At 39.1% G+C, this 16,126-nt stretch overlaps 1 protein-coding gene across 4 annotated transcripts in view; it reads left to right on the top strand.

The window, feature by feature from the left end:
- The first annotated feature begins 3,139 nt into the window (after positions 1-3,139).
- The window catches only part of foxp2 (forkhead box P2), a 102,589-nt gene continuing 89,602 nt past the window's right edge, over positions 3,140-16,126 (top strand). Inside the window, exons 1-3 of one of the 4 annotated variants that reach the window (XM_084111422.1) lie at positions 3,140-3,469; positions 11,575-11,641; positions 12,053-12,118. The gene's annotated coding sequence lies outside the window, so the exon portion shown is untranslated. The remainder of the gene's footprint in view (positions 3,470-11,574; positions 11,642-12,052; positions 12,119-16,126) is intronic. The other 3 variants (XM_084111424.1, XM_084111430.1, XM_084111428.1) reach the window with 3 other exon arrangements.

The following is a 16,126-nucleotide window of genomic DNA, read 5'->3' on the forward strand; positions in this document are numbered from 1 at the left end:
GTTGATGCTAGAGGTCAGAGGAGAATGGGCCGACTGATTCAAGCTGATAGAAGAGCAACTTTGACTGAAATAACCACTCGTTACAACCGAGGTATGCAGGAAAGCATTTGTGAAGCCACAACACGCACAACCTTGAGGCGGATGGGCTACAACAGCAGAAGACCCCACCGGGTACCACTCATCTCCACTACAAATAGGAAAAAGAGGCTACAACTTGCATGAGCTCACCAAAATTGGACAGTTGAAGACTGGAAAAATGTTGCCTGGTCTGATGAGTCTCGATTTCTGTTGAGACATTCAGATGGTAGAGTCAGAATTTGGTGTAAACAGAATGAGAACATGGATCCATCATGCCTTGTTACCACTGTGCAGGCTGGTGGTGGTGGTGTAATGGTGTGGGGGATGTTTTCTTGGCACACTTTAGGCCCCTTAGTGCCAATTGGGCATCGTTTAAATGCCACGGCCTACCTGAGCATTGTTTCTGACCATGTCCATCCCTTTATGACCACCATGTACCCATCCTCTGATGGCTACTTCCAGCAGGATAATGCACCATGTCACAAAGCTCCAATCATTTCAAATTGGTTTCTTGAACATGACAATGAGTTCACTGTACTAAAATGGCCCCCACAGTCACCAGATCTCAACCCAATAGAGCATCTTTGGGATGTGGTGGAACGGGAGCTTCGTGCCCTGGATGTGCATTCCACAAATCTCCATCAACTGCAAGATGCTATCCTATCAATATGGGCCAACATTTCTAAAGAATGCTTTCAGCACCTTGTTGAATCAATGCCACGTAGAATTAAGGCAGTTCTGAAGGCGAAAGGGGGTCAAACACAGTATTAGTATGGTGTTCCTAATAATCCTTTAAGTGATTATATATATATATATTGATATTGTATATTGATATATATATATACTTTATGTGAAACACTTTATGTTTGTGTGTGTGTGTGTGTGTGTGTGTGTGTGTGTGTGTGTGTGTGTGTGTGTGTGTGTGTGTACGTACGCTTGCTGTGTACGATGGCTTTTATTACATTTAAATAGTTTTTTATAATTTGAACAAATATATTTTTCTTAAATCAGTGAGCAGCAGGTTCCCATCGTGACAGCTTACCCTAGATTGTGACAGTAGGCTTTGCTATGGGGCATGTTGTCACACTTAATCCGTGCGTGATTAGTAAACTATATGTACAAGGCTTCAAGAACCAGAATTAACTTCATAATTATTTTTTTTATATATAAAATCATGCTTACTTTTTGGGTGGATTTTATTTATTTTTCCTTTAATTGTATAATTATTTAATCAATGATTAAATCATTGTGTGTTGTAAATTCCAAAAAATGTGCTGCACTCCATTTGTATTCAGTGTTTTAGTGCATGATCTCAATTGACCACTAGGTGGCAGTGTCTAATCAAAGTTCTGTGCACACTCGCGTTTCATTGACAATCAAATGTGGATTCCAAACCATTCCAGTAGGTGGCAGCAAACTCTTATGTTTTGTACTAGGATCCCAGAGGATCCCCCCCCCCCCCCCCTAAATTTGATATAAAAAAATACATTTGTGTTTTTGATTTCTTTGTGATAAAAGCCATGAAATATTTGCATTTTCTTGATTAAACGTTTTTTTCTTTAAGTGGCATGCACGTGGTGAAAAGAAGGCATCAAAAATTCTCTGATCAATGAACAAAAAAACAAAAAAATCCTTAACACCTTTGCAGACATCTGACAGATATTTGTTATCGGATTTTGGAGTGTTAAAATGTTCTCATAAAACCAGGTCAAAATCTGCTGCATCGCCTCCCTTATTTAAATATGCATTTGATTAAAATTATTTTGATGTTATGCAAATATCACCAGCCATCTAATATGTACTAATATCCCTTTTTTTAAAACAGCCAGTGTTTGCAATCAAAATATAGAATGAAAATATTCAATTCAGGCAGAGACAGATAATTAATTCACAAAGAGAGATTTCTGATATTATCAATCTTTAATCTGAAAGTCTTTTATTTTTTATCCAGTTTTATTCATATGAAAATGTCAAGGCAGTGGCACACAGTTACAGTACACATGATGCAGAACTCACCATTACAGTATGTGCATCATTTTCAAAAGCTGTAGTAATTCGAGCACATAAATGATCAAAAGCAAAAATGATTTGAAAACCAGCAGTTCATCTCTCATATAACCAATATCTCATCAAAATTAACATAGCTGACGATCTACAGTTGATCATCTCAAGGTTCAGGGGTGTGTGAACTGCATGTGTTGATAAATTTCATGTGCAATGACATAAAAAATGTTTAATAAAATAAAAATGAAAGTACACAAAACATTTTACAACAAAACACAATAATGCTCTGTTCTTTTGTTCTTGAACACAACTGCTCATTAATCAGAATTTGAATACTGACTACTTAACCTCCATAAATTACAATTTTGAAGACTTTGTTTGTTTGTTTGCTTATTTTTATTTATGTGCAATAAATAATAAAACAATAAATATGTATTAACTTTATTTAATCACAAACATAAATGAATATGGATTACACATTTGGATGATGATTATGATAATAATAATAATAATAATAATAATAATAATGGTAACACTAGTTTAGGGTTCAATTCTCACTATGAACTAGTTGCTTATTATCATGCATATTACTAGGATATTGGCTGTTTATTAGTACTTAATAGGCACATATTAATGCCTTATTCTGCATGACTATGATGTTCTACATCCCTTAAACTCAATACCTAAATGTAACAACTACCTTACTAACTATTAATAAGCAGTAATTAGGAGTTTGAGGCAAAAGTCGTAGTTAATATTTAGTTACAAGTAAAAATTGGACCCTAATCTTGTGACAATAATAATAACAATATAGCCTAAACAAAGTAATAATAAAATTAGTAAATAAAATAAATGACAGCACTTCACATTCCTACTCTTCATCTCTTTAGCAAATGAAACAACTGATCTTGGTTTCTTCTGATTAGTGATTAGTGACTCGAAAAACAAAACAAACTTCTAATGACTGTATTGTTTACGCGGCAGGTGGACATGTGTCACGTGGGGTCGCAGTTCGCCAAAAAAATAACAACATGCCCGTCCGCATAAGTGCCTCCTCGCATTCTAATAAGCTAGTCCCCCCCTCAAAAAACTCGGCCGAAACATTGCGATGCATTGAATTGAGATACAAAAAAACAAGCTGCCGCTTCGCGTTGCGCGTCATGCGAGCGCATTCAAACAGGAGTCGGTGTTACTCTTGCGTTTTTTTATACTGTTGCGTCGGTAATAACAGCAGCACACTGACTGAAGACAGCAGCGTCTCGAGACTCCGAGCGGAGGAATATCAACAGCGCGTGCTGTGCGTTTGTTTGTAGCGCTTTTTTAAACCACTGACTTGTAAACACGCGAAACTTTGCATCCGCGAAGGAGATACATTTACTTATTTTTGGTGAGTTTTCACGTTTATGCCTTTCATACACTGACCTTCTCAGTTTGACTTCACTTAGAAGTTGCAAGATGGGTTGTTTAGTGCTTGTTGGATGGTTTATAAAGTGTTTGTGTTGTTAGAGAGTTTGTGAGGAGTCAGTACTGTAATTGTATCCTCATAATCAATAAACATCCAGTGACAGTTCTGTGGCATTTTTTAGATTATTGCATCGCCTTTTAATGCTCATCAACTTTCGTTGTGTCTATTGCTGTTTGTATTTGTGCGTTTTAGTTTTAAAACAACCTGAGTGAAATGTAAACGTACATTAGTTTATTTTTTGAAAATAATAATAATAACAACAGCATAATTCCTGTCCGTTAAAAAATAAAGGATTTGTAGTTAATGCATTGAGGCATAGGCTACAATGTAAATATGCAGAAATGTACATGATCTATTATTGCACTCGTATCACTACATTTACTGTTTGTACAATTATTTTCAAGTGATTAAGACTGTTTAATAGGTTTATAGTTTTTAAAAAATGAAATCAGGTCATTTTTTTTTTAATACACTGATTAGGTGGTCTGTGCGATTATTTAGTTTTAGTCTGTGTTTAAGCTTTGTGATTTTGCATGAGATATACAATTTTAGATCGTCTAAAAGTACATTTACTAATATATATATATATATATATATATATATATATATATAGATTATGTATTGAAAATAATTTTTATTATTATTATTATTATCATCATCATCAAGGTTAACATTAATCTTACCGTGGTTGCTTGCTCCATTTCCATGATCCGGAGTGAATTCTTCATAGCTTTGGAGCTGCTCACAGGAGCAGTGTGTCAGGACAGTAAGGCTGATGTATTGGAGTGTTAATGGACAGCACTCCTCTCTTAAGACACAGTCACATCTACTGCCAGTGCCAGTTTCAGTGGGTTCAAGGGATCTGGGACTCTTTTTTTTTCTTCTTTTTTTTTTTTTTTTTAACAAGGTGTGTAGTATTACAGCTCGTATCATGGCTGTGATTAACTCTGAGAGCTTTGGGTTGCAGAAGCACCTCTGTTTCGCTCCGGCAGCTGTGCAGGTGAAGTGCAGGTGTGCATCATGGTGCTTCGTCACTCAACGCCGTGTCGCTTCAAAAAGGCTGTAATAGCAGTAGTAAAATTTCAAGCAAACACACACACCTCGGCAGCTCCTGTAATGTGAAGCCCGGCCCTTTGTTAGCCCCACGCAGTTCTTCCCAGGTGATTTTAATTAGCACTGTTTCAGTGATGTTTCACGTACGACGTGTGAAGGGAGGGGGACGGCTGACGGCTGACCTGAGACAGGAAAGAGGGGCCGATATTGGAATTATCCTGATGTTTTTGTAGGCACAGCCTGATTACGGCTGGGGTGTGTGCATGCACTGCTTTGCATTAAAAGGAAAGACATCCTTTTAAAATGAATGCATGTGCATTGAGTAAAATAAAATGATTTGGCTGGGTTAAGATGGCATTGTGATTTGACTTCTTGTAGGTTACGCCTTTATACGTACTGTAATGTGGGTGGAACCATTTTGTTTGAAATCACTAGTTCTTTCAATTATTTCATATTGCATCCTGCAGTCACCACTGACAGAAAATGCCCATCAAAACTCCCTCTTCCTATATTCTACAGTTTTTTTTGTGGTGGGGGGCTAGTTTTCCTTTACGTTTCCGCGATAATCGACGTATTACCCCATGTGTGTTTTAATATACATCCCTAAACAGGGTCATAAAACTCTAATGGCAATTAAGCCGGAAAGCCTTCTGTTTGTATCCATGTTAACTTCACAGAAATGTTTCCATGACAACCTCCATGCATGTTAAGGCAACCAGAGGTGATCAACTCTTTTTTTTTCTCCCCCCTCCCTCCCCTTTCCTTTCCCTCGCAAGAGTGGAATTTGTGTTGACAGTTCTGGCCTTTAATGGCACTTTGGTGCCGCGTGAAAGTATTTGTTTACCGTGATCATATGCTTCTAGCTGTCATCCTCGCAGAGATTGACTTCTCCTGATAAAAGACTGTATTACATGCTTAAGAGGTCTTATGCGCCATAATTATCCACATCATCCTAATGGCGGTTGGTGTGATTCAGTAACTAAGACGCTGAGAGCACGGGCTTCCTCTGAGGTCACGAGAAATGCTTTTTTGTGCGTGCGTGTATTACAGTGGATTTTATGATGCTTATTTTATGGATTAAAATGTTTAATGTATTGACTAAAGGGAACGGTTTCATCTGTATCTGAGGTTGCGACGCTCTAGACCTTTCCACAGTCCTTTTGATAGCTGAGAACTGCATTTTTTCCTTCCCTTAAACATGGCATATAATCCCTAACTCTAGTCTTTTGACTGTGACGGCGCTCTTTCACACCAACGATATCACATGACCTTTATGGAGAGGTATTAAAATCACCCATAAGCATCTTATCTTAGAGTACAAATGCCCTTGAAATTATTAATTGTACGCATTGCTGATAATATCAGTGCTCATATGTTTTGTCATCTCTTTTTTTGTGCAATTTGAAGGCATGACAGGGTCTTGTTGGCTAAAGGCAATGATTTACTGAGCGTTTTAGTCTCTGGTTGACTTAAAACCCCAGTCGTTGTAGATGCAAGAGGGCGTCATTTGTAGTAAACGGCAAGGTCAGCCCCGCTCGGCCCAAACTTGCCTGTGGCCTGTGACAAGAGGAGGTGTGGAAGTAGACTTAATGCTAGTCTGTGTGATAGTTTCAGCATCATTGTTGAAATGCAGACTACTTTCATTAATTAAATGAGTGCTTTTCCACAAATTATTTATATATATATTATACATGGGCTGAAACAACCCAGCATTTTTCAGAGTGTAGATGCTGTCATTACAGTAGAATCAAACTCTGACCTTCTAACTGGAATCTCTGAGGACAATTCTGTTAGTAAGAGAAAAAAAATCTGTTTATTTGAAACACGTTGTGGAAAAGCAGAGGATTTGTGACAGTAACATCTCCTGACAGGCGTATTAGGCTGTAGAAAGAGCATCGGGCCCGAGGCTGTGGGCATATGGTACTGCCTTCTGCTGGCATCGCTCTAGAACAAGTTGCAACACTGCGGCAGGGTCACGACGGGCTCAGGTTTGTTCCTCCTGCCCTCTCTAAATAATAACAGGGCAAATTAATGCTCCCTTTGTCTTTGACAAGGGCAGAGCGAATATTTTTAGATTGACTCTTTGGCCCGAATTGTTGTTTTCTATGTTTCTCTTCATGTGGTTGTTGAGTTACTGAGCTGTCGTGTTTGAGTTTGACCTTCTTGTTTCTCTATTGTTTTAAAGGAATGCCTGATTGCTGTGTTTTAATTTGTATAGCAAATGATCTTTTATGTGCACAAAAGTATGCTTTTTTGGACATGGTACCATGGTAAACAATGTTTTTGGACCTGTAATATTGGCTTGTGGACATATACCATGGTATTCTTCAAGGTAACTTTGAGTGGCATGTAAACCCAGTAGTGCAGAACATTAACATTTTATTAATATTGATGATATTTTATTATTGATCTTACAAAATTACACTATGTATGGTAATCATAAAGCAAAATGGTATACATCAAAATACCATGGGATCACCATCTTATACCACCACTTTACCATGTTACCACATTTATTGTAAGGGTTATTACAGAATATTCCAATTTTATTATTAATATTGATGTTATTTTATTTTAATCTTAGTTTTTAAGCCTATACATGCATCATAAACCTGGTAATCATTCAGTGCCATAGTATCAAAGTATGATACATCATTGCATAGTACTTTTTTTTTATTAGGGTTAGTGCAGGTGGAATAGATTTTATTATTAATATTGATATTATTTTCTCATTTATTTTACATTTATAGCCTGTTTGTGAATCACGAATATTTTAATTATTCAGTACCATGGTATACATCACACATTATTCATGCCATGGTACTGTCACAGTAGTTTTCGTGAGGTTTGTGAATAATCAGATTTTATGATGTATCATATATAGCCCAATTTAATATAATTCACCAATAGCACTTTGAATACTGAAACACAAGCATCCTTTGTGAAGTGTAAATATGACTATTGGTATGTGTTCGTGGATGGCAAGCAAGCCATTGTTGTGTTTGGTGCTCAGGAATATCTTTTAGACTGCAGAGGGTTAATTAATACACACCGTCTGATTCCCTTTTTGTCTTTCATAGGGCCACTTACAGCATATGGCCACAGCAATACAATAGTTTATTTTTATGATTTTTGATGAGTGGTTTTTAATTTAGATTGTCACTTCTGGCAACCAGCAGGGCAGATGGTGTAGATTTGAATGCCCATCAGAGCCTAAACACCCTCCAGGCAGCTGTTGCTAATAAACTTTCCCCTCCCTGTTTTTTCCCCCCGTTTTCCCCCACGCAACACGTTTTAGGTCAAGAGGAGTCAAACCTGTTACAACACCTGTTTCTGCATATGTAAATCTGTTGTTTTGTCATTTCATTAAACAAGAAAAAAAAGGCAACGGTCCCTCGTGGTTGCAAATGCGACTGGCACCGAGCCCACTTGGCAGGGTGAAGACAGCGAGGGGAGGAGGGAAAGATGAGCAGAAGACAACTGCGGCCGTTGGATGCCGCTTCCGTGTGAGGATGTTTCCCGAAAGGGCCTCTGTGGAGAATGCAGTGCTAACCCCCCGGCTCTTTTTTTTTTTTCTTCCTCCTTGGTGTGAAGCGGAAGTTGGAACCTGGCACACGCGTGGCTGGCACACGCTCCCGTTCAACCCCCACCGCCGTATTCCCATTGCCCTCTCATCATGCCGTGATGTCAGAGCTCTACTCCGAGCCACATGTGCCGGTCTCGTGTGTGCACTGCCTCTGGGGCTAATTGCTCCAGCCCCCCTCCATAAACCACTGGTGCATGACAATTTTAACCTGAAATGCATCTTTGCACCCTTATATATGTTCCCTCTCTCTTGCCCACCGTGCTTTTTGTGAGTAAGTTGTGGGATTTGAGTTGTAATCCCATCTGTGTACGCAGGATGCAACAAATATGGCGTGAAATTAGAGGTTATTCCTCGGCTTTGAAGATTACTGTCATCGTTGTGGTGAACGCCGCCTTGTACGCTTCACCGTTTGTTGTATTAGTTACAAACGTCCATCTTACCTTGAAGTGCACGCTGTTTTTCCCCAACCTGGGTGTTTTAATTCGGCCGTTAATCTGCCGTTGAACCGCAAGCTACCCTGGGTTTGGCTCGGACGGCCTCCTGTTTGAGGGTCCCCGTCGTGTGTTAATCTCCACGGGCCGCTGAGGTATCCTTCCTGTGATTTAGCGCCTCTCCACGAGCCTCTCCGGAGAGCCGCGCCATCCCTCTGTGATAGGGAAGTTCATTAGGGATGTGCCTTTGATGGGCCAGCTTTTCATGTGACGGCGCTCTCAAATACCTTGATGTAGAAGCTTAAGAAGCCATTGTGCCGCGAGCGCGTCTTATTTAGATCTGCATAGTAAATCGACCCGAGTAAATACGGGAAGAAGCAGATGGAAGCAAGGAGATAAGGCCCAGGCGAACAATCGCATTTGTATTTTGTTATGATGTTGACAGCAGCTAAAATTCACTAATCTAGCGCCACTGATCTGCATTTCAAAGAAATCTCATTTAGCAGCAGGGAGGATAAAGTTCTTTTCATTGTGGCCGCGCTTCTTTTTTTTTTACTTGCATTCTTTGCTAATTTATCTGCCGAAGATTTAACGTTGGGCCGGGTGCAAGCATGCTGCATGTTGCAAAGGGGATCTTAAATACCCTGAAAGCGGTAACGTCTAGACTGTGAACCGGGGGTAATTACACGTCCACTGATGAATGGAGGGAGTTTGAAGACTCATCTTTGTTCGGGGGGCCTGAATTGCTTGACTAGAGCTGATAAGGGCCGTTCGGCCCTCAGTCAGAATGTATTGCGTTGGCTTCCACCTCCTAACACGGGAATAGTATTTACTTGAAAAGGTAAAATTTTATTGTGTACTGTAATCTGACTTGTTTGCATAATGTCTTCTTTCATCCGCACACCCAGCAGAGGGGCCGGAGAGGTATTCGTGGCCTTGATTTGAAATAGTTTATCTCGACTCGAACGCCAGGCTTCATGTAAATATCAGACAGTGACATTAGGACGACCTGCGCTAATGCAGTGTGTCTGTGTGTGTGTAAGTATTTAGAGATCTCGAATTGAAACGGCTCCGGTATTGTGGAAACTTGTCACAATGAGGTCATGCAAACTAATGACGTTGGTAAGTCGATTTAAAGGTGAGTTTTATCAGTCCAAAGTAGGGCTGCACAATATTGGAAGAAACTGGCATTGCGATATTTTGTTTTGCCGCAATATATATTGCGATATGAAAACAATTTCACCAGATGTCTTGAATAGCTCTATTTGGAAAGAATGAATCGTTCCAGAATGATTGGGTGATTTTGTTGGGGAGTGAAACAAATTACAAGCACAGATAAATACAATAGAACAAAGATACAAATGAAATAAAGTCTAACAGTATTTTATAGAAATGAAATAATCAAATGTAAAAATAACACTGCATAGTCTTCACTTTATAAGTTAAATATAATTAATCATTGTTAAAGCTACAAAAGGGATTTTCTCTGTGTATTTTGTTGTTTGATTAACATTAATGACACATATTAGGAATATTAGGCTGCTGTCACTTTAAGACCGAATGCAAGGATCCAATATAGTGATCTGCATCCGTTTTCTTTCTCAACGGTTTACGTTCACATAAGCCATAAGCGTTTTTGAGGATACTCACCAAGACAGGCATTTTGATATAATTTTGCATGTATGTGTCATTCAAGCACAAATAGATGCAGAAGAGATTGTAATTCGGTGTCCGAATTGAGTTCTCTTTTGTGCGTCCTCTTGTGCACTAATCTTTAAAATCACTTGAATGTTTAGACTGACAGTACCTAAAACATGTGCAAACGATAAAACCTTCGCTCTATGATGGTTAAACTTTGCAATTAATCTGAGAATCACATGCATTTCGAAATGTGGTGCCTGGTCCGTACGGATCAACTACGATCCCTATACTTGACATCGTACATCCTGCGATGTGACTGATGCGCGTATCGTGATAACGATACTAAAACGATATATCTTGCAGCCCTAGTCCAAAGACATTGTGGTATTAACACAAAGTTTGAAATATACGGGACATTAACGCTTTTCCAGGATGATTATTCTGAGCTTTTTATATGGCTTTTCATTTCTAGAGTTTGTGTACATTTGCACGTGCAAAAAGCACAGACAGAACAGTCTTAAATCAAATTTTGATAATAAATCTCTAATTCAAATGTTGACTGAGCTAGTGAGCTTAAATATACACTACTTGTGCTCGTAAACCAAGCGTACTTCCAGGATTACGAACACCATCTACGCGCACATGTAATTGAGTGCAGAAGATGTGTATTTTAATACTCGGGCTAATAGACAGTTTGTGCTATTTCCTCCAAACACTCCATCTCAGTTTGTAACACCTCCTCAAACACAAGCGGTTAAAGCAGCGGCGGGTTTGTGTTTGCAGAAATGCTCTCCTAAGCAAACCCCCTCCTCTTTTCATACAGTTCAGGGAGCACATTCCACGGGATCCTGAAGTTGTTAGTTGCCTACAGGGGTCTTTGGAATTTTGGGACAGAGAGAATCTGAAGCCATTCGGGCTGATTTGTGTGTGTGTGTGTGTGTGTATCATACTGTAGCTTTACAAGTGAACTGTACTCTTCAAAAAAAAAAGAAATATGTTACAACTTGCAGTTTTTTTATTATTTTTTTTTAAATGAGGTGAACTGAGCTGCACACGCTCATTTAGTCGAACATATCTGTGAGTGTCAGCAAAAAAAGCGGCAGAAGCCTCGATGGAAAGTTTGATTTATGCTCGGTTAGTTTTAACCTGCCAGGCATGGCAAGCTGTTTCGAGGGCAAAACATTTTCCCTCATTTTATTATTCTGAGCTTGATATGCGTCAGTCTGAAATGCAGATGAAGGTATCGAAGTGTTCTCAAAACTTACAATTGAAAAATTTACCTTGTAATACTTTTTCTTTTGTTGTTTTTTTGACAGATTCTCTCATACTTGGACTCTCCTCTTCCAAACAAACACGGACATCAACTGAAAGTTTCCCCTCAGGGTAAGATCGAAAAACACAGCTTCTCTTGTACTTCTGTCAACACTTTCATCTTTTTGGCAGATGCACTCTTTGAAAACGAGATAAAAAACGAGTGCGTGATCGCAACTGCGGCACGTTGACGTGAAACGAGCCCACATCCAGTTATTTGATTGACCTGTCGTATTGATGGACTGTGACAGACTTTGTTGTAATTATTTTGCTGTGGAGATGAAAAACTCTCGCATGACACATACAGTAAACCTTGTCTGTCATTGCAATTATCCTAAATATCACTGACAACATGGTTACACTGTCATTTTTTGTGGTTTTGCCACCTTTTATAGCATTCAAAAAATGTAATATTGCAAAAAAATGCATGCTACCAGGAAAAATATATGTATGTTTACATGTTTCCTATTCTGTGTCGGTCAGGATGAGACTTGGTATGGCCGTTGCTCATAGCGCAGCAGGAGTACTCTGAAAACCAAGGCGAAAGTGGTGAGTAAAAGCAATCTTTAAAGTGCTAATTTGCATGTTCGGTCTGTCTGTCTCAGCCATAATTGATATGTCCTCTCAAAAATCACTTCCATTATATATTCCATCAACCACATCCTGAGAGGAGCGTTAATAATGAGGAGTCCGGGGATCTCTTAAAGATTCTTGATGCATCATGATAGTCGAGAGAGTCCACTTAGTTTCTTGACGGTTGTGGGGTTTCATGTTAAAGGCAGTTGAAGTCAAGATAAATCAATTGTGGTGTATAAACAGCAGGTAAAGGTTTGAAGCATGTTGTCCGGCTCCCTCCGGCACTCCCTTGAAGCTCTGATGATGGTTTTGTCACCAAGTAAGTGAAAAATACGCATAAAGAATCTCACCATCTGTGAGAATGTGACTGCTGATTATGTGATGGAGGTTGTGGTCGTCGTCATTAGCGATGTAGACATTGCCAGACGAGCGGCTACAGTTGCGAAGGGTAAATTAGAGAAACTTGCACCTATTCAAGCCAGTTCATGCAGAGTTTAGGTCATGTTTGATGATCTGAGCAAGAGATTTGGGTAACATTTTATTTTACAGTGTCCTTGTTACACATGTTACATGTAATTACTATAGAAGTAACTATAAATTAGGCATAATTACATGCAACTAACCTTTAACCAAAACCTAATCCTAACCCTAAAAGTACATGTAGTTAATTATTATTACTCAGTCATTAAATGTATAATGACACTGTAACATGGACACCTTCAAATAAAGTGTAACCGAGATTTGTAGATTTTTTTTTTAGGGACCTGATATTAGCAGTTCTTCAATATCAAGATTGATTTTCATTTACTCATTTTGATTAATCATTTACTCAACCTCATGCCGTTCCAAACCCATATGACTTTCTTTTTTCCATGTAACAAAAAGATTGTACTTGCCACTTGCTAATATATGGGCTGTTGAGGACCAAAAAAGCACTATAAAAGTATTATAAAAGTAGTCATATGTGCCATATTCCAAGAAGATTGAAAATCATATGATAGCTTTTTGCAACAAAAAGATCAACATTTTAGTCATTGCCTGTGACTATATAGTATATAGGCATATATATAGGCATATAGTGCCTCTAGATGCAACATGTAAGGTTTAATCACAAAATAACTTTGTTGAAATATGTAATGTAGAAGTGCGAATGAGAGCTGAAGGAATAGCAGATGATTTTAAGCTAAAAAAGCTCCCATGAAAATTTAATGATGTATCCCCATTCACTTTCATTATATGGAAAAGAGTTTGGAACGACTTGAGGGTGAGTAAATTATGACAATTTTAATTTTTGAGTGAAATGCCTCTTTAATAATTAGTCTACAGATCATGATTGAGAATTTTTTTTTGATATTATGCAGCTTTAATTTGAAGAAAAAAAACTTGGGTAAGCACCTTATGTATGGTTGATATGGGATTCTGTCAATACTCTTGCATTAAAATATCAAGTTAAGAAAGTTTCACATTGAGCAAGCAATAACAGCCCACACTTTGCTGCTGAATTGCTAAACTCAGCGGAGTCCAGCATCCAAACTCAACTCTGTAGAGAAGCATCCATCAGTGAGGCTATTCCAAGCCATTACTCTGCCTTTGAGGTGCGGGACTGATTAAAGTTTGCATATGCTGAAGAGGTTGGGAGGCTTGGCTTAAGGCAGGGGCTGAAATCCCCAGAAGTCACTGCATCACAAGGCTAAGCAAAACCCAGCTCCTCTCTCCCCACCTTAAAGAGATTTGAATGTTAGTTTTTAATTTGACGAGTATCCACTTAAATCTTCAAAGATGAACTCTTAAAGCATATCTGTTCTGGAACAGAAGTCTCTGATCAGTGAGTAAAAAAAGAAAGAAAGTATAATTGCCGACCAACTTCACACTGCCAATGCACACATTATAAAATCTACAGCAATTAAGCATATCTCACCCGAGTTTAAAGACGAGGGATGGCATTGCTCACTCTTCGGATGGACGGCCTAGTGCGTTCTTCGCTTTGAAAATTGATTTCTTGTTCTAGTAGAGTGCCTGTCATTTCCATCTAAAATGGCTCAGAGAGAGATCTTCCACTCCCCGGAGTTGAGAGTAACCTCCATGGAGCTTTTCTCTGGACACTCAGAGCCGAAAGCTCGGAAGGATATCAAAGGAAACTGAGCTCTGTCTCCATTGGCAAGTCTCATTGTGTGGCTGATTTGGGATTGGAAAGGGAAGGTGGTTGGGGACGGAGATGAAGCGAAGCCCGGTTCCTCCTAATCTTTATCCCCCATTAACCCCCAGAACCGCTCCTGGGATCAGGTCACTGGTCAATCCCCCCATTTTGATCGAATATTTTTATTTAAGCCTTTTTATGATGAATGGGGAAAAAAAGTTCAGGCCATCAGTGGTTCACTTCATAGTTCTGGTCTTCTTAAACTCTACTCGCTTCATTGTTTTGTCTCCAAATTAGAAAGAAGGATTTTTTTTTTTTTTTTTTTTTTGTGGTCCAACTTTCCATATTCCTGTTAAGCTAGGTTTGGCAAAGGGCTTGCTGTGAGCAAATTGAAGCTTGAGTGCCTCCTTTTCTTGGACGTATTTTTCTTGCAGTGATAAGAGGTTTGCAAAGTAAACTCTGGCAATGATGGTGGCACCTTTGTTCTCTCTTTTCCAGGCATTCAGAACCAGATAAAGCGAAAAGCTACATGCTAATCTTTCTCAGTGGCATCTAGACAGCTTTATTTACTCACATTCTCAAAGACTGCGAGACAGAAGGAAACAAATCGAGGCCCGTTTGAAAAATAGAGCAAGAGTTCATGGAGAATGGACAGTTGCCCCGAGAATAGAGTTACAAAAGAGAGTCTACCATCATTCCTGATAGAGGAGACAGACAGAGTCAATGAGGTTATTGATCCGGCAGGAGTGCTATGCTAATCAGCCGTCTGAATGGGCCGAGAGTCAGTGTCCTTCACTGAGACTTATCCTTTGGCTGCTAGTCTTTTTTGTCTTTCAATACATAAACAGCATGTTTGATGAGTAGAAATCTACATGGTTTATTGTGGAGAAGTCACGAGCGCTGGAATGTTTCCAATTGAAACGAGACCCTCTTTTTGACATCAGGGCGGTCTGACATAGGTCTGACCCCGCCGGTCCAGATGGTGGGAATTAGGCAGACACTTTGCTTGCAGGTGATCATGTCCGATGCATTGGTCTCGAGCCGTCTTCTCCCTCTGTGTGTCGCCGTAAGTCCCCCCCATGCAGTCATGAAATGGACTGCGGTGTAGAATAGACATGGGTGGATTAGGAATGAATGGGTGCAGATTGAATATTTGAGAATGTGAGTCCAATGACCAATTTCTGCCAATTTCATCATTAAGAATATGTATTAAACATACCCGAGTTAAATTAGAAACACATGTTCGGACAATTGTCACATCAACTCCAATTGAGTTGACTAAACTAGGATTACAACACAGAACATGCGATGGAAGCTGCTATTGGTTTCTTGCAACCAATTTATTTAGAGGCTTTGAACCAACTGAGTATGAAGGATTTCGGCCTCCTGTGGAGTTGTAAGACTCCTAGATTATGTGAATAATTGGCCACAAAAAGGATTCATTTAAATGTAAATTAGATTAAATTAGCTTAGTCTTATTTTGTGTGTGTTAGTGTGTTTTATAAAATATGATTCTTCTCACAAGAAATCCAGGATTTCAATGAGTTTCTCACATTTGATATTTTATATAAACAGCTAATGTCATTTTCGTCGGAAGAAAGAAATCTTATACGTTAACAGAGTTCTCCCCCGCAACGCTGTTTTGAAATGCTTTCTCCATTTGAACGCTTTGTCTGGCCTCATTCACAGGAAAAGCTTTACTACAAAAGATACAAGCCCACCGCTTTGTTCTTCACGATAATTTGATCATGGTTTGAAAAGTGATCTTGCGGAAGGAGAGGTACTAGAGCCTGGAATTTGGCTTCCCCGCCGCAAACCGCAAGCCCGTACAATCAAACTGCGTC

The sequence above is a fragment of the Abramis brama genome (genome assembly GCF_963993115.1).
Source record: "Abramis brama genome assembly, chromosome: 4".
In the NCBI taxonomy this organism is placed as follows: Eukaryota; Metazoa; Chordata; class Actinopteri; order Cypriniformes; family Leuciscidae; genus Abramis; species Abramis brama.